The sequence below is a fragment of the Schistocerca americana genome, chromosome 8 (genome assembly GCF_021461395.2).
Source record: "Schistocerca americana isolate TAMUIC-IGC-003095 chromosome 8, iqSchAmer2.1, whole genome shotgun sequence".
Taxonomy (NCBI): Eukaryota; Metazoa; Arthropoda; class Insecta; order Orthoptera; family Acrididae; genus Schistocerca; species Schistocerca americana.
Window position 1 is genome coordinate 170,579,353 of NC_060126.1, and position 24,521 is coordinate 170,603,873.

The following is a 24,521-nucleotide window of genomic DNA, read 5'->3' on the forward strand; positions in this document are numbered from 1 at the left end:
CAGACTTCAAGAAGAATATAATACTTCCAGTCCCAAAGAAAGCAGGTGTTGACAGATGTGAAAAGTACCGAACTATCAGTTTAATAAGTCACAGCTGCAAAATACTAACGCGAATTATTTACAGACGAATGGAAAAACTGGTAGAAGCCGACCTCGGGGAAGATCAATTTGGATTCCGTAGAAATGTTGGAACACGTGAGGCAATACTGACCTTACGACTTATCTTAGAAGAAAGATTAAGGAAAGGCAAACCTACGTTTCTAGCATTTGTAGACTTAGAGAAACCTTTTGACAATGTTGACTGGAATACTCTCTTTCAAATTCTGAAGGTGGCAGGGGTAAAATACAGGGAGCGAAAGGCTATTTACAATTTGTACAGAAACCAGATGGCAGTTATGAGTCAAGAGGCATGAAAGGGAGGCAGTGGTTGGGAAAGGAGTGAGACAGGGTTGTAGCCTCTCCCCGGTGTTATTCAATCTGTATATTGAGCAAGCAGTAAAGGAAACAAAAGAAAAATTTGGAGTAGGTATTAAAATCCAGGGAGAAGAAATAAAAACTTTGAGGTTCGCCGATGACATTGTATCTCTGTCAGAGACAGCAAAGGACTTGGAAGAGCAGTTGAACGGAATGGACAGTGTCTTGAAAGGAGGATATAAGATGAATATCAACAAAAGCAAAACGAGGATAATGGAATGTAGTCGAATTAAGTCGGGTGATGCTGAGGCAATTAGATTAGGAAATGAGACACTTAAAGTAGTAAAGGAGTTTTGCTATTTGGGGAGCAAAATAACTGATGATGGTCGAAGTAGAGAGGATATAAAAAGTAGACTGGCAATGGCTAGGAAAGCGTTTCTGAAGAAGAGAAATTTGTTAACATCGAGTATAGATTTAAGTGTCAGGAAGTCGTTTCTGAAAGTATTTGTATAGAGTGTAGCCATGTATGGAAGTGAAACATGGACAATAAATAGTTTGGACAAGAGGAGAATAGAAACTTTCGAAATGTGGTGCTACAGAAGAATGATGAAGGTTAGGTGGGTAGATCACGTAACTAATGAGGAGGTATTGAATAGATTTTGGGAGAAGAGAAGTTCGTGGCACAACTTGACTAGAAGAAGGGATCGGTTGGTAGGACATGTCCTGAGGCATCAAGGGATCACAAATTTAGCATTGGAGGGCAGTGTGGAGTGTATAACCATTGAAGCAGTTCTCAAAAAAAAGGCCCTTTTAAGGGCCACAATACTACACATTGATCTTGCCAAAAGCCGAGAAGCGATTCTTCTTGGTGTTGTAGCCCTCTGGTGCACCCTGGGATGCTCTCTGTGCAAGTCCCTGGGCTGCTCAATAGATGGCACCACAGTAGCGCGTGACCTTGAGCGTGCGAGAGAGAGCGCTGTGTAGTGTGTGAGAGAGGGAGACCAAGAGATGAATACACTAAGCAGATTCAGAAGGATGTAGGTTGCAGTAGGCACTGGGAGATGAAGGAGCTTGCACAGGATAGATTAGCATGCAGAGCTGCATCAAACCAGTCTCAGGACTGAAGACCACAACAACAACAACATTGTTCCAGCTCTCTGTCTCCTTGCTTAAACAGTTCTGCTGGAATACCATCTGTCCCTGCCGCCTTGTAGTTTTTCAACTTCTTCATGGCAGTTTTCACTTATTCTATATTTGGTGGGGTAGCGTTGTTGTCTGGGTCCTCTTCCCCATTCGTGTCTGTTGAGTTCTCTGTTATAGTTTTTCTAGGGTTGAGGAGACTATCAAAATACCTGGCCATGTTTCATATATTCCCTTCCCTTCACTTATTACATTCCCTGTCTCATCTTTTATTAAGCGTGTTTTGCTACCAAAAGGCTTCCGCGCCGCATTCACCTCTCTCTAGAATTTTCTTATTTCATTTTTGCTTCTCTTGAGCTCCATTTCTTTGACACTTGCTTTGAACAATTCTCTCTTTTTCTTTGGTGAGTCCTCTTTTCAATCCTCCATTTTTCTTTGTATTCTTCTACTATCCTCCTCATACAGTGTGATCGCAGTGTCCTTCTATATGCTTCGTTCTTTTCTTCAGTTACTATTTCGCATTCAGTATCAAACCATGATGGTCTTACTTGTCTTGTCCCAATACCAAGTATCTCTCTTGCCCATGTCTCCACCGTCGTTTTTATCGCTTCCCACTGATCTTCAATATTGTTATATTCTCCAGCATTTTCCAGAATCCGAGTTATCTTCTCCTGATACTGTTCTCTTACTTTCACTGATTCTAAAATTATATTTCTGTGCCCTGGGTCGATCTCCTTTCGCATTGTTAGATATCCTTGCCCTCACCCCTGCCCATACCAGAAAATGATCTGTATCTATGTTTGGGCCTCTGAGACTCCTCACGTCCAATAGGTCCGATTTGTGTCTCTTATCTATCAACACATGGTCGATCTGGTTTACTGTGTTTCCAACCGGTGAGTTCCATGTTCCCTTACGTATTTCTTTATGTGGTAACAGTGTTGATCCTATTACCATATATCTAGATGCTACGAACAGTATAAGCCCTGTTACGTTCTCATTACTTGTTGTGTGTGTTTGCTGTGGGGGCCAATTATTGGTCTATAAATCTTTTCTTTCCCCACCTGAACGTTTAGGTCTCCAGCTATTATTTTAATATCATGCCCTGGGAACTCAACATACTCTTTCCAAAGATTCATAGAATACTTCTTTCTCTTCTTCTTCGAATTCTTCTGTTGGTGCATGGGCATTAATTATGGAGTATTAAAGAATTTCCCCCTTATCCTTAGTGTTGATAATATTGGACTACTGGGTGTAAACCCTATTACCAAATGCTTTAATTGATGGTGTACAACAAATCCCGTCCCCAGCTGGTGATTTCTTTCACTGCAGCTATAGAATATATTCGCCTCTTTCTTTTCTAAAATTCCACTCCCTGCCCATCTAATTTCTTGTAGTGCTAATATACTTTGCTTCAGACTCATTATTTGATCCAGCATTACTTTCAGTGCTCCTGGTCGATATAGGAATTTCACATTCCAAGTACCAATATATAGATCTGATCTACGCCTTATATTTCTCATCTTCCTAATTTTCCCTCTTTCATTTACTTTTATTCCATCCTCTTTGTCCTTTTTCCATGCCAGGTCCGTCTTCCTTCATCCGTCCGATTTTACTTTTTAGAAGTTTCGCAACAGTTGATTTTTACAGAGCAGGCTGTCAACCCTGCGTCCAACCCCTACCAGGGGACAGGTGATTTTTGATCAGGGTTTTCTTCCCTTAACCTTTGGAGACCCAACTCCCAACTGCAAGGCAGCAGTTATTTTTTTACTAGTTTTGGTCCGCCCAGGGTATTTTATTTCCCCGGTGTCCACCATATCTGGTGAACATTCCCCAATCCGCCACCTGGGAAGGCGCCCGATGGGAGACTAGCAACTCCACACGGGAGTTCCTGGTTCACGCGAGATGAAAACCCAGTGAGAATCACTGTTCAGACTATACCTGGACTCGTCCGCGAACATAACCTAGGATCACTGTTCCAATGACCATGTACTGTGTTCTTGACACCAGGCTTTACGGGCTCTCCTGTGACCAGGGGTCAGTGGAATGCACCTTGCAGGTCCCCGGGCGAATAAACCATGTCTGTTCAGTCGCCTGTAGACTGTGTGTCTGGAGACAACTGTTCCAGTGGCTGCGGTAAGGTCCCGAGCAAGGCTACCTGCAGTACTTCGTGGCCGTCTGCGGGCACTGGTGGTGAGATATCGGTCTTCTTGTGGTGTTGTACACTGTGGACGTCCCGTACTGTAGCGCCGGGCACATTTCCTGTCTGCTGGGATCGTTGTCATAATCTTGAGATCACACTTTGTGGCATACGGAGGGCCCGTGCTACGACCTGCTGTGTTTGACCAGCCTCCAGTCGCCCTAGTATTCCACCCCTCATAACGTCACCAATATGTGTTCTTTGAGCTATTTTCAACACACAGTCATCATTAGCACATCTGAAAACGTTTGCACACTTACTCGCTGCACCGTACTCTGACATGCACCAACACACCTCTGCGTATGTGTCAGCGCCACCGTGCGAGGACCGCAGGTCAAATACACCGCATGGTCATACCCTGAGGTTATTTAAACCCGCAAACTACCCACCAGAGCGTTGTTTCAACATGTATCAGCATTATCCTTAATTTATGAGCATGAGTGTATTAACGTCACAACGTCTGGCACGTGTGGAGCATCAGGCTGCACTACAGAAAAATATTTTGACTGACCCAAGCCTAGCGCCACTAGGCACCGTTTGCATATCGACTTTGTGGGTCCCTATTAGAATTCCTATTGGCTTAATGTTGCGACCACTTTTAGCAAGTTCCCGTTCATAGCACCCCTGCACTTCACCACAACACACTTCAAGACTCTGACATCATCCTTTTGCATCGGAGACTTACCTGAAGTGTTGGTTTCGGACATTGACAGAATTTGAGGAGTTTCGTGATGCCGGTGGCATCAAACACGTCACGACTGCAATGTTACACTCCCAGTCTAATGGTGAAGTGGAGCACTTCATCACAACTTTCAAGCAACAGATCAACAGGTTACAAGCCTCCCATACACGAAATCAAGCATTAGTGCTCTTCCTCTTGTGCTACTGTTCCTGGCCACGCAATGGCAAATCACAACCGAACTCCTGCTTGGACGTTGACATACGGCACTGCTTCAGCTGCTGCATCCTCCACAGCGCTCTAAGTTTAATGTGAATGATTTGGCCTCAAGTGCTGGGAATGAGACGTTATCACCAAAGTCTTGGGCCACTCTTTGTGTGCTGTACAGGGTACCACCAAGCAACAGAAGCACCGTCAGAATCACCTTCGTTTATGATCCTACTGCAGGATTTTCATTTGCAGCTTCGTTGTCCAGGAGAACTAGCAAGCCTCAGCAGCCTTCACCTCCCTTGGATCCCGCGCTACCTGCGCCAGACGGAGATCGAGTTGACATCGACAAAGTGCTGTCTCGGTTTCAGCAGCGCCAGCAGACCTAGCCGCTCGATGTAGGCCACCTTCGCCCTATCCCCTTCCAGTGGGCCGGTATGGATCCTCCAGTAGCCATTGCACTTCTTCCCTGGGCATGGCTGCGCACCCTATGGCTGGTTTTTCGGGGAATATTTCCAGCTACTCACAAGACGAACATCGGTGTGCAGGTGACAGCTTTTCATCTGCTGAAGTTCCTGCTACGGTCTCCTCAGTGGTACCTGCGACCAGACTTCCCCCCTGCCGTCGTTTCCGGCAACAGCAGTACACAACGACCGCGACGAGTTTTGAGGGAATGGCGGAGGAGGGGGGGGGGGGGGGGGAAGAATATGGTATCTTGCACTATCGTTACCACGCTGCGCCAGTCCACGTCTGGAAGCTGACAGCAGCCATGTGTCTGCACCGCAGATCTGTGGCCGGATCCTAGTGAGGCACACCCTCCTCAGTCCACGCGGCGAGCCATCACGGAGCCGACGAGAAGACGCCACACCAAAATCTAGTCTATTTGTTAGTTCAGTTCTACCTCTCTGGTCGAAGTGTTGTTGTCATTCAGCCTCTGTTATTATTGTAGATATCGAACTGGCCTATCTCATGGACTCGCACTGATTCGCGCACTGGACTAGCTGTTATTCAAGTTAAGTAAAAAATGTTATTAGACCCTACGTGTGCATCTCATGTTTTGCTCTTTGTCTTAGAACCCACCAACTTCTTGACATCCACCACCGGAACCACCAAACAAGAACGCAGAAGAGTCGCCCAAGACACGCTAAAAATGGAATGGTAACTTAGAAGTTCCCTTTTGGGAACACATTGTTAGGGCCAGAGTACTGGTTTATCCGTCTCTCAGTGTTTGAAAAGTTTGCTACGACGTTACAAGACCGCACAACATTTACCTGAAAAATTTTAGATTTTTGTCATTGGTACTGGTATATGATTTTTATATCATTTGGTTATTTTTCCCTTACTCTTCTGGGTGATTTTATGCCACAGACCACCATTTCCCTTTCACTCTTCATCCTAGAGTATCATTTACACCCAGCGTCTTCAATGTCTTGTTGGATGTATTCCATTCTCACTCTTATACTACAGTTTTTGCCCCCTGCGGTACCCTTTAATACCATGTAGGTTATTCCCTGATATCTCAATACATGTTCTGACGTCCTGTCCATCTTGTATTTTGTGTATTCCATAAATTCCTTTTCTCGTCAATTCTACAGCAAAACCTGCTCATTTCTTATGTTGCAAGTACACTTAATTTTCAGCATCCATCCGTAAAACCACATTTGGAATTCTTCTCTTCTTCTTTGCTTCACATTTCCTAGAGCCCACGATTCAGTCCCGTACAGTGCTGTATTCAGAAATTTCTTTCTCTTGTTAATGCTTATTTTAACACACATTTCTCAGCTGCCCTGGTGTTCCAGCCCCGGTTCGGTGTTCTAGTCGCCTCATCAAATTTCAGGTGGCAGTGCGAAGAGGAATTTTGTTCGGCCTGAAGGAGAGTGGCTAGAGTTTCGCTAATTTTTTTAAACTGGTGTCGTTTGGAGCCGACTGGTTTACGGTTAGACTACTTTCCCCCATGATGGCTGTTTCAGGAAGGCTACTTAATGTGCTGCCAGAGTGCAGCACATTACAGGAGCGCTGAAAGCAGGAACAGGGGAATGGCCTATGGCAATGCCTGCCTTCTGCTCGTGATTGCTGATTGAGTGAAAAGTCTATATTTTAAGCAATTTACTGGAGTCGCTGGGAAATCGAGAAGTCTGCAGGTAGTGCTCACGGAGTGGAAAAGTTGTGGGTCCTGTGGGGTGGAGATGGTGTCTTCATTATGTTTATCAGAAGACTGTGATCCTTAGTGAGCAACGAAATGGCTTAGTGAAACACGGAAAACTGGGAGAATCCGAAGTGTGTTCCCGTATGCAAGCGTCGACTTTTGTTTAGGCTTTTTCCTGTTGTTCTATGAGAGTGTTGAGGGATAATGATTGCGGACTCTTTTGCTAAGACAAGAACTTCGAGGAAATATGGAGACATTAGCTAGCAGGAAGTAGTGGTTAGATTAAAAGTGGCGGAACTGGCTAGGGTTATTCAATACCGCAATAACTTTCATTTACATGTTTGCGACCCGGAAAATGATATTTCTGAGCGACCTTTTCCCTATTGACTTTGAACCGTATACCTGTTTTTTGGTAGGGTAATTATCAACAGCGACTGCCAGTAACGAGTTGAAGGTGATTTCTTGGACTGTCAGTGGTGAATCCTTCCACTTCAGTTCTCGGATCTCTGAATCTCTCCTAAAAACAATTAGGTACCTACAGTGCTTTTCATTATTGACTTCTGAGTTACAAAATTCATCCGTATCTCGTAGTTTAAAACGGGACTGGCGATCCTTATTTATATTGATTTGGTAATGTAACAATGCACTCCGTTAATCCGGGTCCGCTAACAAACGTTTCCGACTAAACCGGAGAGGAGCGCTTCGCGTCATCGGTCTCGTACACCGCATTTCGTACAAGAGTGCTTGGATTTCGGCCACGAGCGCGACCGTGACTTCACCCGACGCTACGGAATCTTCGAGGACAGACGAAAGCAACGTTCACTATATCTGATAGTAGTCAGACGTCTTTCGATGAGTTTCCTTCTTATATCTTCCTTCATCCGTCCACCATGCGTTATTTCGTGCCCAAAGTAACAGAATTTCTTCTCCTCGGCTGCTTTTTGTCGACGTTAAGTTTGCCGCTAATTCATATCTGCTGCTCCTTCATACTTATGTCTTTCTTTGGTTTACTCTCAGTACAGTGTTCATTTTATTCAGTAGATCCTGTAATTCTTTCTCACTTTCACAGAGGACGGTAATGTTACATAGATCGATTATATCTCACTGACTGATGTAAGAACCGGTTGAAGGTTTCCATACAACCTACCTGCGAACAAAGCACGACTTGTTTCTCCCATTTTCTTCGCCGTCACGTTTAAAGTAAGGATTGCTTCGTTTGTGTCTTCCATGAAAATGAGGAAAACGATACATAGGGAAATTATTACAAATTAGACTAACAGCTTTTCATCCACTTATGCTGTGGAAAACCGTGACTTCGAAGCGGTTTTCCTCTTTATCTGTCTATAAATGCAGGGGAAGAACAATATAACGTCACAGTTGACGATAAGCCACTAGAATACGTTTGCATATGTAAGTATCATTTCAAAAATCATGACTCGGAAATTATTAGAGACATAGATTTGTGGTTTGTTGTAAGGCATTTAACAGCTCTCAGGGCTCTTTCTCCTTTATCTTTTGTTGCAAATTTGACTTGCAGTGTATCAAAATGGCGACAAAGCAGGATAAGGCGTTCGATACAGTTCCGCACTGTCGCCTGATAAACAAAGTAAGAGCCTACGGAATATCAGACCAGCTGTGTGGCTGGATTGAAGAGTTTTTAGCAAACAGAACACAGCATGTTGTTATCAATGGAGAGACGTCTACAGACGTTAAAGTAACCTCTGGCGTGCCACAGGGGAGTGTTGTGGGACCATTGCTTTTCACAATATATATAAATGACTTAGTAGATAGTGTCGGAAGTTCCATGCGGCTTTTCGCGGATGATGCTGTAGTATACAGAGAAGTTGCTGCATTAGAAAATTGTAGCGAAATACAGGAAGATCTGCAGCGGATAGGCACTTGGTGCAGCGAGTGGCAACTGACACTTAACATAGACAAATGTAATGTATTGCGAATACATAGAAAGAAGGATCCTTTATTGTATGATTATATGATAGCGGAACAAACACTGGTAGCAGTTACTTCTGTAAAATATCTGGGAGTATGCGTACGGAACGATTTGAAGTGGAATGATCATATAAAACTAATTGTTGGTAAGGCGGGTACCAGGTTGAGATTCATTGGGAGAGTGCTTAGAAAATGTAGTCCATCAACAAAGGAGGTGGCTTACAAAACACTCGTTAGACCTATACTTGAGTATTGCTCATCAGTGTGGGATCCGTACCAGGTCGGGTTGACGGAGGAGATAGAGAAGATCCAAAGAAGAGCGGCGCGTTTCGTCACTGGGTTATTTGGTAACCGTGATAGCGTTACGGAGATGTTTAATAAACTCAAGTGGCAGACTCTGCAAGAGAGGCGCTCTGCATCGCGGTGTAGCTTGCTCGCCAGGTTTCGAGAGGGTGCGTTTCTGGATGAGGTATCGAATATATTGCTTCCCCCTACTTATACTTCCCGAGGAGATCACGAATGTAAAATTAGAGAGATTAGAGCGCGCACGGAGGCTTTCAGACAGTCGTTCTTCCCGCGAACCATACGCGACTGGAACAGGAAAGGGAGGTAATGACAGTGGCACGTAAAGTGCCCTCCGCCACACACCGTTGGGTGGCTTGCGGAGTATCAATGTAGAATGTAGATGTAGATGTCATTGGATATGCAAAATCGAAATATCTGACAACGGTAATGCGGATGTGTCAACGCCAGCGTGCGCGGACAACTCCTACAAAAACAAGAATAATGTGGTGGTTCCAAATCTTTATAAAAGAAAGATAGTGTCAAAGTTCTTCCTCGAAGCGGACGTCCCCCTGTATCTCAAGAAAGTATTCATAGAGTGCTAGAAGCATTTCAACGTTACCTCCAGAGGTCAATTCGTCATGAATCACGCGAACTGGAAGTATGAAACGTCCCCTTTGAAAAATTGTACAGGACTGTGCTTAACCTGACATACAATATTTTTAGCGCAACGCAATCTGACTTTCAAAAATCCCTACAAAAGAATGGCCCTGACTAACATTAACCTATACGTTTCACAAATCATACCTCACAAAAATCTTGGTTACTCGAACTACTGCAATACAGCGAGCACCACTACTGCCAGCTAAATAAAAGATTCAAACTACGGAAGGCACTAACTACTGATAGGGATAGTTAGCAAATGAAAGATATTAATAGAGAACAAACAATGTATTTACCTTAATAGTCATAATATATATAGCAGTTCATGACAAATTACAAAACTCCGCCATCTCTCTCCCCACATCCAACACTGCTGGCGGCTCACCTCCAACTGCGCAACGCTACGCGCTGTTCACAGCCAGCTGCCTAACACTACAATGGCGAGTATTACAACAATGCAAAGCAGCCACAGACTGCACACAGCACAGCCAGTGATTTTCATACAGAGGTGGCGTTACCAATAAAAAACCTAAACAGCCTACTTACAGAAGAAGCAAGATCACCTGTCCATAAACTGTCCATGCTCTGCGCTCGTTGGCAGCACACCGCGTCTTGGACACGTCCGCCGCGGCGCTCGGGATCACAGCACCATGATACGACACTGAAGTTGGGCGTATAAGAGACCGAAACCTGTCATGTGCTAAATAAAAAGAACCTTACAGCTGTAGCGGTATTTTCAACCTCTGGTATAACGCTCAGTTACGGATGTTCCTCCGACAGGATTGTTTGTAGTGCCCATAAAGTGTTACATTAACGGTTATGCCTCTTTTCGTGCGAAGAGCAAATGTTCCAGGCTTTGTAGCCTAACGATCGCCCTCTGCAGCATACATGCTCCATGCTGGCCTCCATACATGCTGACAATGACTACCTGAAACGAGCTTGTTTTCAGATGAAGTAACGTTCCATATTTCTGGACGTGTTAGCTGCCACAATATTAGGATTTGTTACTCCGGAAACCCACGCAACACACCTAAAAACATCCGTGATAGCCCGAAGCTTAAAGTTTTGCGTGGCCTATTGCATGATAGAAGGATGGTCCCTTAGTTCTGCCCAAAGAAAGTCATATCGGGAAGTGCTTACATTGGCATGCTCGAACTGTGCCTGCTACCGGCATGTCAGAACAGTAACTGCTACCACAAATCGAAGAATGCAGCCGTCCATCATCTTCCAGCATGATGGTGCATATCCACTCTCGACACTGGAGTTTTAACGTGCGGAATGTGCTGAACGACACATTTCCTGAAAATGAAATGATAATTAAATCGAGACCCCAAGCTGTCGACAGGCGTTGATATACATCAACTGGGACAGTTCAAAATGTGTGCCCCCACCGGGACTCGAAACCGGTCTCTCCTGCTTACATGGCAGACGCTCTATCCATCTGAGCCAACGAGGGGACAGAGGATTTATCCCTTGCACGCTCCCCGTGAGACCCACATTCCCAGCTTAATGTCCACGCACTACAGTCGTAGTGCCCCTGCCCATTACACTCATTATTCGCGGCAGACAATCTTACCGAGTCCCGTAGGAGTTAGGGCAATGCGTGTGCATCCTGCACAGAAGAAGAAGGTCAATGGCCGGATAGCCTTAACTATATGAACATGGTATGTGTCCTTTCGGAGATGTCCGAAAGAACAGATACCATCGTCATACATTTCCTGAGATGTTGATGGTTAGCATGGCCTCCGCGCTCCTCCGATATCACACCATTAGACTTCTTTTACGGACTTACTCATGAATCTCGTGTATACAACACCAGTAAATGACGTTGCTACCCTTCGGCACGAATCAATGAAACAATCAGAACCAGTACTTCGGCAGACGTCGAATACTACCTTGATGTTCTATGTGCGAGCCGGCCGGAATGGCCGTGCGGTTCTAGGCGTTACAGTCTAGAACCGCGAAACCGCTACGGTCGAAGGTTCGAATCCTGCCTCGGGTATGAATGTATGTGATGTCCTTAGGTTAGTTAGGTTTAAGTAGTTCTAAGTTCTATGGGACTGATGACCTGAGAAATTAAGTCCCATAGTGCTCAGAGCCATTTGAACCATCTATGTGCGACGTGCGAGGGACAAATTTTAATTCTGACGTAACAGAAAAAAAAACCTTTGAGTGATGCTAAATGCTTTACAGCAAATCGCGATGCTCTGTCTCTAATAGTTTTTTAACTGTGGTTTATGAAATGGTAGCGAGACCTTGTGGACACACTGTACTTGTGCTTTATCACATGCGCTGATGGAAAGGCGAAGAAGAAATTATATTAACAGGAGCGACAACACGCCGTCTGTTTAATGGAGTCAGACATCAATTCTTCAAGAAGAGAGAAACATTTCGAAAGGATCAAGTTTGCTGTGTATAGATAACAAGTTGATATTGATCTATGACTGCGTATCTTAGACAGTGAACCTGTGAGTTAAAAGTCCAGATTGAAGCAGGAGGAGACCAGATACCTGCTTGAAATAGACCGTAAGTGTAGGAGGAAGAGATCCTCAAAAACAGTCATTCGGAAAAATTTTATATGCGAAGCCGCGGGAAGAGACTAGCAAAGAGTAACAGTTGAAGATGTTTGGGTATGTCCAGAGGGCCCACAGTAGTGAAGGCAAGGGTTCAGATATGGAAGGAAGAAGACTGCCTAGAAAGACGAGTGGAATATACGAGGCACAGCAGGATATTAGACAGTGGGTGAGATAGGCAACAACCTAGACTGCAAACAAGAAGAGACGGGGATCCTTCATATCCTCTAGTCGGTGAAGTAGACGAAGGTTACTATATGTCCCACGAGGAGATGCTTGATAAGAATTAATAAGACACGTGTTAACAAGAACGTGCGTTTATCACGACCACAGTAGAGAGATTTAATAACAAAGGAAAACTCTCGTAGATAAATAATACAACTTCTCAGACACTAAAAGGCATTCGTCTGGAATACAAAGTAAATAAATGCAAAGGGGCCTGAAGACTATGCCACTGATAACCCCTGCGGAGGTTGAGCTTTCGACATATTGGCCGACAGGTATGCCTCGGGATGTCGCTGGAAAGTCGTAGGTCCCGCTGCTAAGAGCCGACGCATGAATTGGGCTAGAGCTACAGTGGAGCGAAGCGACGACATGCTTTTCTTTTTTTCCTTTAATGTTATTTCAGTCCCTCACAACGGGGACGGCTGGCAGTGCAGAAAAACTGCCAAAGGTTAGAAAAACTGTATTTAAAACTGGTTAAAACATATAAAAGGTGATAATAACAGATGACTTTGTAAAATACATTGGTGAATGATAGTGACGACCTTTACATAAAAATAAATGGCAACAAACGAGGATTTGTAAAATACACATAGATGAAAATACCGATGGTTTTTAAAACTTTTTTGACGATTTTATATTACAAAATACAATCACTTTTGAACCGGTATTATCTCATGGTGTAATGGTGAGGTGACACACGAAAAAGTTGTCCTGATGAAGGTGCGATGATGAGTATGATTATGGGGTCCTGCAGAACCGAAGGTAGCGACTGGAGTGTCGTGATTCGGATTGGAAGCCGCGCGGAATGGCCGCGCGGTTGGAGGAGCCATGTCACTGACTGCGCAGCCCCTCCCGCCGGAGGTTCGAGTCCTCCCTCGGGCATGTGTGTGTGTGTTGTTCTTAGCATAACTTAGTTTAAGTTAGTTCAAGTAGCGTTTAAGTCTAGGGACCGACGACCTCTGCAGGTTGATCCCTTATGAACTCACACAATTTGAACATTTCAGACTGGAAAGAGGGGTATTTCCCGGGACGCATTTCATCATTTGGGAGTGGGAGTTTTTTAAATTCCGGTGGGAAAGGATGAATGAAGCATGGAAGTGCATGGAAGGTGGAATGTGGATGTAGTGGCGCAGCAGGGCGCCTAGATTGGTGACTGCTGGGTGGGCCACTGGGTGCTGGGATCGGACTTTGCGATTTGTGTATCAGATCCGAAGGTGCTTTAGGAAGAGAAGAGAATGTGGGAAGCGGATGAGCTGGTACAGGATGCGAGTTGGGGAAGGCAGGCGGATGCAGAAGACGAGGCAGAGTGCATGTCTTTCCAGGATTTCAATGGCCTCATAGCATTTAGGCGAGGCAGGCATCCAAACAACATTATCGTAGGATAGGAAGGGGTGGATAAGGGATTTGTACGTGAGGATAATTGTAGAAAGATGTAGACCCCCAGATGCGACCTGTTAGTAGTTTTAGTCGGTTTCGGACTTCGTGTTGTATGGCAAGGAGATGTGCGTCCCCTGTTAATTTTCCGTCAAGAGTTTGTCCCAAATAATTCATTGTGTTAGTCAGAGGGATGGGTTGCTTGTAGATGGTCGACGCGTTGGCTTGAGCCACCCTATATAGGCAGAGCGTGGAGGAATTCATGCCAATCCATTTCCACACAAATGACACGGCGGAGGAAATAGGTCGCTGGCACAGAGACTCTGGTGGCGCTTGTCCTGTCATCTGTCATCTGTCTTGTGATCGATGCAGTCCGAGGAGGCAACGCTTTGTACATATGCAACTCTATGATGCTTCAGTGTCTGGGGGTTTGCCGATCCCTTTAGGTGAACTGCTGGTACATGGAATTGTGGTCTAATGGTACGGCACGTGATTGGCAACTGAAAGGTCACGGTATCGAATGAACACTTCAGTCCGCCTTTAGTCTAGCCTTCACATCTCAACAATATGAAGATTCACAAGGAACGACATGTGACTCGAATTCCACGTTGAACAGTACTTGGTCCTTGGCCAATAAAATAACTGGAATACGCTAGGAACACGCAAGTCGCTGAAGTTTCATCCAGTTAAAGACTTGCACCACACCGTTGATCCACACGGAATTATTATTGGTACTGTTTAGTGCTATTCTATGCGTTACACTCACCTTATAATGGCCTTGCTATTGTATGTAAAGTTATTATTAGCTATTATGGTCAAGTATTTTGTCTCACAGTGGGTGACTCTTCCATCTTTTTAATATTATTAATTTCTTGGTCCCTATGTCCCAGGGTCTCAAATCTCCTCCACCTACTAGAAACTTTAGTGAGAACAATATCAAACCTGGTTCAGGCTGACATAATTATCCTATCACGTCTGGTGTCACACTACACATCATGTGTCAGTTAACACACTTGGTCATCTTATATTTAAGATAACCCCCCAGACTCCCTCTACTCCTTCTCCTGTGAACCACTGGGACCTGATCAAGATCACCCAGGGGAACCTCCTCCCCCCCCCCCCCCCTCACCATTTCCCAAGATCCTCATCTCACCCTCAATCGTCTCTGCTATCCAACTTTAGTGCCAATAGTTAAGTTACTACGATGTGCCAAGTGATGATGTATTTCTTCTTTCTCTTCTGAATGTGCTGCACCACGACAAGCTACCTTAACTGTCACTATAGTAGTAGCTTAATACTCGTTCCTTTTTGCCTCTTTTCTTCTGCATTTCCCATTACTTTCTCGCTTATTGCCCGAAGTAGCTGTCATTTCCAGTTTGATCTCAACTGGGTGATGATTTTGTCCGTCTGTGTGATTTACAATTGCTTACTGGATTAAGCAGGCAAATCCGAGGACCTCATCGTCATGTCCACTGCCGTAAGGCTAATATAAGTAGAAGATAACTTATTATCGACGACTTTACGTCATTAAGTTCCACAATTCTTGAACGTCCTGGCAAGTGTTTACCACAGTCACGTGTTATTTCATACCGCTATATAAGCGGTATCGTCACGAGACCAGGCGAGGCGCTGCTGGCAACGTCGTGCTGTTAGCAAAGGCACTTGCGTCGGTCGTCTGCTGCCACAGCCCATGAACGCCAAATTTCGCCACACTACACTAACGGATACGTGCATCATACATCCCACATCGATTTCTGCTGTTAAGTGACGCAGTGTTGCTTGTCTGTTAGCACTGACAACTCTACGCAAAAGCCAATGCTCTCGGTCGTCAGGTGAAGGACGTTGGCCACTGCATTATCCGTGGCGAGAGGTAATGCCTGTAGTTTGGTATCCTCGGCACACTCTTGACACTGCGGACCTCGGAATATTGTACTCCCTAACGATTTCCGAGACGGAATGTCCAATGCGCCTAGTTCCAACTTAACTATCATTCCGTGTTAAAAGTCTTTTAATTCCCCTCATGCGGCCACAGTCACATCGTAAATGTTGTCACATGAATCACCTGAACGCTAACGACAGCTCCACCAATGACAGCTCCGCCAATGCACTGCCCTTTTATACCTTGCATACGCGATACTACCGCCATCTGTATATGTGCTTGTGTAGCTATCCCTTGACTTAAGTCACCACAGTGAATTTGCTGAAGCAAATCACCTGTTGTCGTGAATCGACGATATCCGTGTTCTGTGACTTGTCTAATGTTTTTACCAATATTTTAGGGAGACGGCCTTAATTTGTTCACGGGATGACTGTCCGCCCATATTTTATGTAAATGGCCAGCCAGTGACAATTTCCTGTGGCATCCTTGACGCTCCTTTCTCGTTTTCCTTACGGTCTATTTTCTTACACAGCATTTTGCATCTTTTCCCGCTTTCTTTACGTGCATGCTTCCATTTTACTAAATTTGTCCACATTCGTTTCTCTTAATGTGTGTCAGGGCTCTGATGACCTCGACTTTGAGCGCCCGTTGCACACACACACACACACACACACACACACACACACGCGCGCACACGATATCCATCCCTGTTCTTTGCAAGGCCTGTGTAGACCGGCTTATTGAGAATGTTCTGAACTAAAGTAAATTCTTTGTGTGTATAGCTGTATGTATTTAATACGTAGCGTAATAAACATTTTTGTATGTAGCCTAGTTATTTCTTGTATTTGTTTTCGACACAAGTACGACTGTATGTATATCGGCCGTGCGGAGTGGCCGGTCGGTTTAGGGCGCCATGTCACGGATTGAGCGGCCGCTCCCGCTGGAGGTTCGAGTCCTCCCTCGGGCATGGATGTGTGTGTTGTTCTTAGCATAAGTTTGTTTAAGTAGTGTGTAGGTCTAGGGACCGTTAACCTCAGCAGTTTGGTCCCTTAGGAATTCACACATATTTGAACATTTGATGCGTATCGTTCAAAATGACGAAAAGAGTTAAAATATTTTGAGATGGTAGTCGCCATTCCATTCCTGAAGCTGTATTTTACACTTCCTGATTATTGCTTCCCTCCTTTTTATTTCCACTGGTCTCCTGTGAGGTTAGTGCACGAATAACTTTAAGGTAAGTCTAACGTTTCTTGAAAATTTAGAAAAATGCTGGGTTGGTTTCTTTGAAAACGACATGGGCGATTTCCTTACTCGTACCTCATCAGTCTGAGCTAGTGCTTCATTTCAAAATGGCCTCGAACGCGGACGGTATATTAAGCCTCAATTTTTCTCCCCTAAAAGTGGAGAGCATGAGGCAATGCTTAATGTCTATGTATCTTGTCCCTTGCTTTCCAGCAGCAGGAAATGTCCATTTCTTGAGGTATCGTTCACCGCAGAACACAGCTGCACATCACAGTAGATGAATCCTAATCAATACCAAGTGGCCTACTTAAATCAAAGCCAGAAGACAACCAGTAAACATTATCTGAAATATTACCACCATAGCACGAATGTATGTTGAATAAGAGGAAGTAATAGAACTCAGCTGCAATGTATCGTATCCATTGCATGGTCCCTAGCCACAGTAAAAGAGATTAAGAAGAGAAGAAGCCTCTTGACAAATAAAATATCGTCCAACAGCCAGAATGACGAAGTGGACAGTGAGACAGCTGCACTTCTTTAAAAAGAAAGTAGACGTTACCTGTCGGATAGAAAAAGAGCGTACCACATGGAAATCCCTGAACCACCGTCGAACAAGAGTAAATACGACTAGGGATAAGCTCTCGAAAGACAGATCGTCTTTGTGATAAGCAAGAACAGACTGTACCCCGAATAATGAACTGCAACTTGGTGTCCGTCATCTTGCACCTAAGACAAGATAATTTTTGCAAAAGCATTCTCCATTGACGCAGTTATGTAATGGACTGAAACTCTATAGAAATTCGTTTGTTGCATTTTGTTTTCATAGTTTTAGCCGTAACAATTAGCTTTATATACATATCTTAGATATACTCCTACATTTATTAAACTACTCTAAATATGTGATTTCTGATTATTATAGATCTCTTGTGTAATTTGCATCACACGTCTTAAATTGCTCATAATCCTTGTAAATTAATTGTGACAGTCACGTGTGTAAGCTCGGAAAAAACTGTTATCAGTATCTCTTGTAATCTATTTTTTCACTGCGCAACTGATGGCGGTATGGTGCGCAACGTCAAACAAATAAGTAAACATCTATATCCATAAATCGTACTGCTTAATTATTTGAATTTTCCACGCCACCAGCTGTACATAAATTTCGTGCATCACGTTTGATGACAACATTTGTTTTCTTTGGCTATGAAGGATTCACTCCGAATAGCGCATAAATCACCTAACGCCAAATTGGGTGCAGCTGTAGTTAAAACTGGAAACCATAGGACGAGGAAAATAATTTGTTCTATTTATGTTGAACAGAGTAAGCTATAAAAATTGCTCATAGTACGAAAATATTAATTTGTTGCAGCGAACAATTTTATCTGAAAAGCAACATCTGTTGAAAGAGTATGATACGTATATGAGTGATGAAAACAAGGCGCGATATCTTTCAAAATAATACCTTTCATTGTGTAACTCATGAGGATCAAATACGTCTCGAGCTTGATACTGCCTGCTGACTGTTTTTAACCAGCTCTTATAGACTCTTAGAAAAAATTTCAGCTGATATTGCCGCCAGTTTATCGATCTGCGTTTCTCAACTGTTTTGCTCACACCACTGAATCGTTGATATCTTCAATGGCGGGTGTGTTCGACGATCCAGGGGACTTGTACCACGATACTTACAGTCAGAGCGAAACACAGGTCGCGAGAGATTCTGACCAAAGTTCTACTTTATTGTTGGCGATATGCATTTTGGTAATGAGAATTGGGTTTTACTTGGTTGAGGTAAGTAATGATGCTTGGACAAAGGTTTATCGAAGAGATAGCCCTGCATACTGTGCAGTGTAATCATAACGGTTTTAGATTTGTACAAATGTTATTTTATCCATTAAAACTCATCACTGTATGTTATGATCACAACGACATTTTTCAGTTTGTTGATTGCATGAAAATTATATGTCAACGATTACTAATTCTTACATGCGCTGGTCATGCCTTCATATATGTTGGGTTTGTACATACGATTATTCACTATATATTTGTGCGTCTTTGGTGTTTGTGTGTGTGTGTGTGTGTGTGTGTGTGTGTGTGTGTGTGTGATCCAGAGACTGTATCGAGAAGCTGAAATGCTGACTAAACTGCTTGCGTAAAAGGTAGATTTACATATTTCACTCTTGTTAAAGGTTATTGTTATTATTACTATTATTGTTGTTGTTATTTTTTCTTCTCGGGCGGGCCAACTAAAGACCACGACCAATTTAAATTCCTTATTCACTGTTCTCCTCTTTTCTTCCAGGTCTCTTTCATCTGGACACTATGTTTTTTTTTCTTTTGCCTTCTGACCACTTCAGTTTTCTCCACTCACCTACCTTGGTATCCTTTCACATTCAATAATTTCTGCATAAACACTTCTCTGTCGGTTGTTTTCTCAGCTTTTATTTTATTTGTTTGTAAATCATTTTTCTTACTTCATGGATCCTATATGTTGTTGACTTCTTATCCCACAAATATTTTAAGATGTTTTTGGTTAATATGTTGTCTCTCATTCGAAATAAAAGTGCAAGAAAGTACCAGCCTTCAGTCTGATGTATTTTCTTTTTTTCATTTTTATATAAATTTCATCATTACTGTATAATTACCAACCTTCCATAGTTTTCCTTGGGTCTAATATTTTCCCAATGTTTCAGCTTCCTGATATTTATAATTTTTCTAGCTTATAGTTTAACACTAGACATTTGCTTGAATATAAACATTCTGGCTTTCACATATTTAGATGGACTTTATTTGCTGCGAAAGTCTTCAGTTATACCATAAGCACTTTCTGTTTTATGTATCGTTCCCCCTTTAGCAGTTTTATCCAAAAAAAATTTCTTGGCTTATCTGCCAAAAATATTTAAATTTTTTTAACTTTTCAATTTGGCCAGTATCCGTTTACAGAAATTTCGGTGCATTTTTAATGTGTGAAGGAAATTTTGTTGTTTCTGCAGAAATTCCATTACCTTACCACACATCAGCGTCTATTTCGAATGAATGAGCTATTCTTCGCATAATTTTCACTTTAGATACTACGTCGGTAAGAGTTTCATTAACTATATTTGCTAATTTAGAATTAAGACCAAATTCTCGGATTACTTTGTCTATAGTTTGTCTGTCAACAGAATCAAGGACCTTTTTGAAATCGACGAACATTATTATTATTATTATTATTATTATTATTCCACATATAATGGTCCTTTTTGAGCCGCAACAAAAAGGCATTTCAAAGTTGTCTTTAAGCCCTGCTTGTTTTCACATTTCATCCACTCCCAATGGACCGTTTGTCCTATCATCAGCCCAATATATTCCAGTCCTCTTGGGTTTTATGTGTGGCTAAAAAGAATATGTTAGTCCTACTACCTTCAGCCCTTCTTTAACTGCTCAGATCCGTTTTATTGTCTGTATTTTGAGTTCTCATAAAAATCCACAACTTGTCTTGTTGATATGATTGGTTTCATTTTTTCAATATGCACATAGAATTTTAACCTGAGTCTTTTAAGGTCCGCATAAATGCTGATATACTTTTAAAGGACCTAATTAGCTCCTAGTCCCTGTGTTCCTTCCTTGTACTTTCTTGATTATTTTTTGTTCCCGCACAAATGGATTTCTGTAGCATCTTTCATTTTGTTTAAAATAGGTTTTTCAGTTTGTATGGTTAAGTATTTCATTTAACCATTTATTTTACGCCCTCTCTGACGTCTAACTTGGGATCCTTCATTAGGCTAACACTAAAAACAGTACTATAATTCAAATAAAAGTTCAAGCTATTCGTACATGCTCACTAATAATAGTAATGATAATAAAGGCATTGATCGAGCCAGGACTCGTCATGAGCTAATGTACTAGACATGTGTGCAGGAGGAATGAAATTCAAGTTAGCATTTGGGCTCTCGATCTAATTTTCCCAGTCCCCTTAATTCATTTGAATTAATATTAGAGTGGTTTCTTTGATCAGGTTCAAAATGGTTCAAATGGCTCTGAGCACTATGGGACTTAACTTCTGAGGTCAACAGTCCCCTAGAACTTAGAACTACTTAAACCGAACTAACCTAAGGACATCACACACATCCATGCCCGAGGCAGGTTTCGAATCTGCGACCGTAGCGGTCGCGCGGTTCCAGACTGTAGCTCCTAGAACCGCTCGGCCCCTCCGGCCGGCTTTGATTAGGCTTCCACCGATTTCCTCTGACGTCTTTGTGCAATGTAATTTGTTCATTTATGTTCCGTATAAATCTCCTGTATAGAACAAATATTGTACACAAGTTATTGGGCAGAAAATTCATTTTAGCTGTTGGTTTTACAATCATCAAACATGTCATTTAAATTTCTATAACAAATAAGATACATACAGTGAATAATTACTAATGCCACTATATACCTTAATCTTAGAACTTATTTCAACAATTAAAAGTGTGAGTTAAATATTTTCATATGTGAGATACTGCGAAAGCGAATAAAAATAGTTTTGCAGAAGGTAGACAGATTTTTTGAAGTTTCACGGTTCAGGAAGTGATGTTATACGCCTTGATAATGTCTTGTATAGTTTTGTTCCTGCATGATATATTTCGCCGGCCGGAGTGGCCGTGCGGTTCTGGGCGCTACAGTCTGGAGCCGAGTGACCGCTACGGGCAGGTTCGAATTCTGCCTCGGGCATGGATGTGTGTGATGTTCTTAGGTTGGTTAGGTATAATTAGTTCTAAGTTCTAGGCGACTGATGACCTCAGAAGTTAAGTCGCATAGTGCTCAGAGCCATTTTGATATACTTCTTGGCGTAATGAGGTGTTACAACGACTAACATGTATGTCACAAGCTGACTTGGCGCTGTAATCGTAGACAGATTTGTTTTCAGGAAAATGTCGTCCTCTTTTCAGTATACTTTTTTTTGACACGCACAACTATTTCCAAAATATAAATTCGGGGAAGGGCTGAAATTTTTAGTTCTTTAAAAAAAAGATTTGCACAGCTGCATGCTTGTTTCATTATTCTTGTAATTGTTTCCCGAGAACGTTTTTGGTCTGGTGCATATTTCCCCAGAAAATGATACCGTATTTTAGTGATGAATGTACACGAACTAAGTATACTGTAATAATTGTTTCTGCACTAGTGTTATTTCAAATTGGTCCTTCCATAAATCTCAGTTTTGCTAGCTGTGAATTTAGGAAAGTGATGTGAGAGTTTCATTTAAGATGTTTTTGAACATGAATCCTAAGAAATTTAGTTTCAATAAGAGCTCTAATGTTTTGGTTATCCCTACATATTATTGGTTGCGGTGCATTTTTATTTTGATCTATTTGGAAGTTCATTAGAACTGGTTTCTTGACTTTAACTATTAGCTTGTTTTTGGTAAACCGTGCGGGCACTTTTTTCGTAATACCTTTTGAAGATGCAGTAAGATCCTCGTCTTTATTTCCTTCAGTCAGTAGACAGGTTTCATCTGCAAACAGTACCGTTTCTGAACCCCCAACGTAAAAATGTATACCAAACAAAGAAATTGAGACCTTTGGACCACCGTGGCTTGGTCCACACGGTTCTGAAAGGTGTTCATGGGGTTAATTTCCTTCCTTGTACTTTACGTCAATTATCTGAGCTGATTCAAATATGATTTAATCCATTGATTTGGCACGCCTCTTGCACCATACCGTTCAAACGTCCTCAGCAGCAACAAATGATCAGTCACATCAAAATTTGAGCTTGTTTGGTCTCTGATAACCTTGACATCAGCGGAACATTAACAATAACGTAATGTAGTAAACACAGCAGTATTAGCACGCTCACAGTCACAGCTGCATCATTCTCAAGACAAAGAAGAAAAAAGTCTTGTCTACCCGTCGACGTCGAGAACATTAGGGACGTAATGCTAACTCGGACAGGACATGAGTGGGACAAGAAACAAGTTGCGTCAATTCTCGATTTATTATCTCAGCACTCGTCATTGTTCGATTTTGACGAAATGTGGAAATTATTTCTTAAACAATTTTCATATCTGTTAAAAATAGTAGTGACCTAACAACGTAGTCAATGGTGATTCCACTATTTCGCAAGTGAGAAGAAAAATTTTATGGCATTATATTTTGCAGACTACTGTAGTTGATATGACAAGTCCTCCATCCACACAGATGATTTTCTAAATTTGTAGTATTTGTGATTGAATCACGTTTATTAAATTTTGTTGTAGATTAAAATAAAAGTAAAAATCCAGTTACGTAAATCATTGGCCTGTACCCATATTTTCATTGAAAAAATGTATGTTTGTAAATATACTGTGTTCCACATCTTAGCGAATTTTCACAAATGTGATCAACGAAACACGCGTATAATTCACTAATTAACAAAAGAAATACGGTGTCTGGACTCTCCTCAGACTTTAAAATGTCTCTAGCCAAAGCATAGGGCCAAAGGGAAGTGGCCGTATTTAAGGTAAGCGATCTTCGTGGTCTCTGGCTAGCGTTGTTGTCGCGGAATTTGAGGGTCGTGTGGTCCAGTCCCATTTCGAGCATGTTTGTATTTTAGTATGTCCTGCAAATTCATTCGAATTTAATTCTCAGAATACATTGAACTCGAATTTAACGTGTACTAAGTATACGAATACCGTTCGACAATTACATTTATTTCGAGCTTCGGTTGTTGAAGCTCGACGTCTGTATGCGAAATAATTAAACAACAAATGAAAATATTTAAATATGTTATCATACCATTATTAGCACTTGTCTTCAGGCTACTCATTATTTGAATTTCAACTAGACTGTAAAGTGTCACTTGACACAAACTTTCGTAATAGTAAAAGGTCTGTCGTGTGTTGATAGCTCTACCTCATACATGAAAATTAACAATAATTGAAACTGACGTTTCGTCCTGTGTTCCACGAGGCTCCCTACATTAAAATTTATTAATAAGAAATTAAGTGGAAATACATTTATACACATAAACTTTTATATAAATATACTGAACTGCGGTAATAAGAATGATCAGTATGATTACGAAATTTTTATAATAAAAAGGCACCAATTTTTTATGATCGAAATTTTTCGTGTTCCCATTTAATTTTCTACCTATTACGCATTCTGTTTTTAGTTCCCCAGTCTATATGTAACCATACAGCAACTTTCAGAATACAGATAGGGAAGTATCCCGCAACTTTTTCTCAAATACAGCTGCAAACATTTTGAGCAAGCATCACTTTCATGTAAGTTAACAATAATTTAAGGGACATAAGCAATGTCCGGCTGGCATTACCCTTCCCACCCCTTAAATATTAACTCTGCATCAAAAAGTCTGTTTTCAGTTTAACATCTGATACGTCCTGCAACGCAGGTCTTTTATGAAGTCGACAATAGCTCGCTGTGGAGATCCCTTCCAGTATTTGCAAGCTGAATGTTGCCCAGCCGTACCCTTGTGTCTCGTTGCCCTCTGACCTTGAATCCCACAGCAGAGTGAGGTTCCACCTTTCATTTCAGTTCAATTTATTGCAATGAATTTTACACTTGTTATCTGGAATCTCTAAACAGATACTATACATT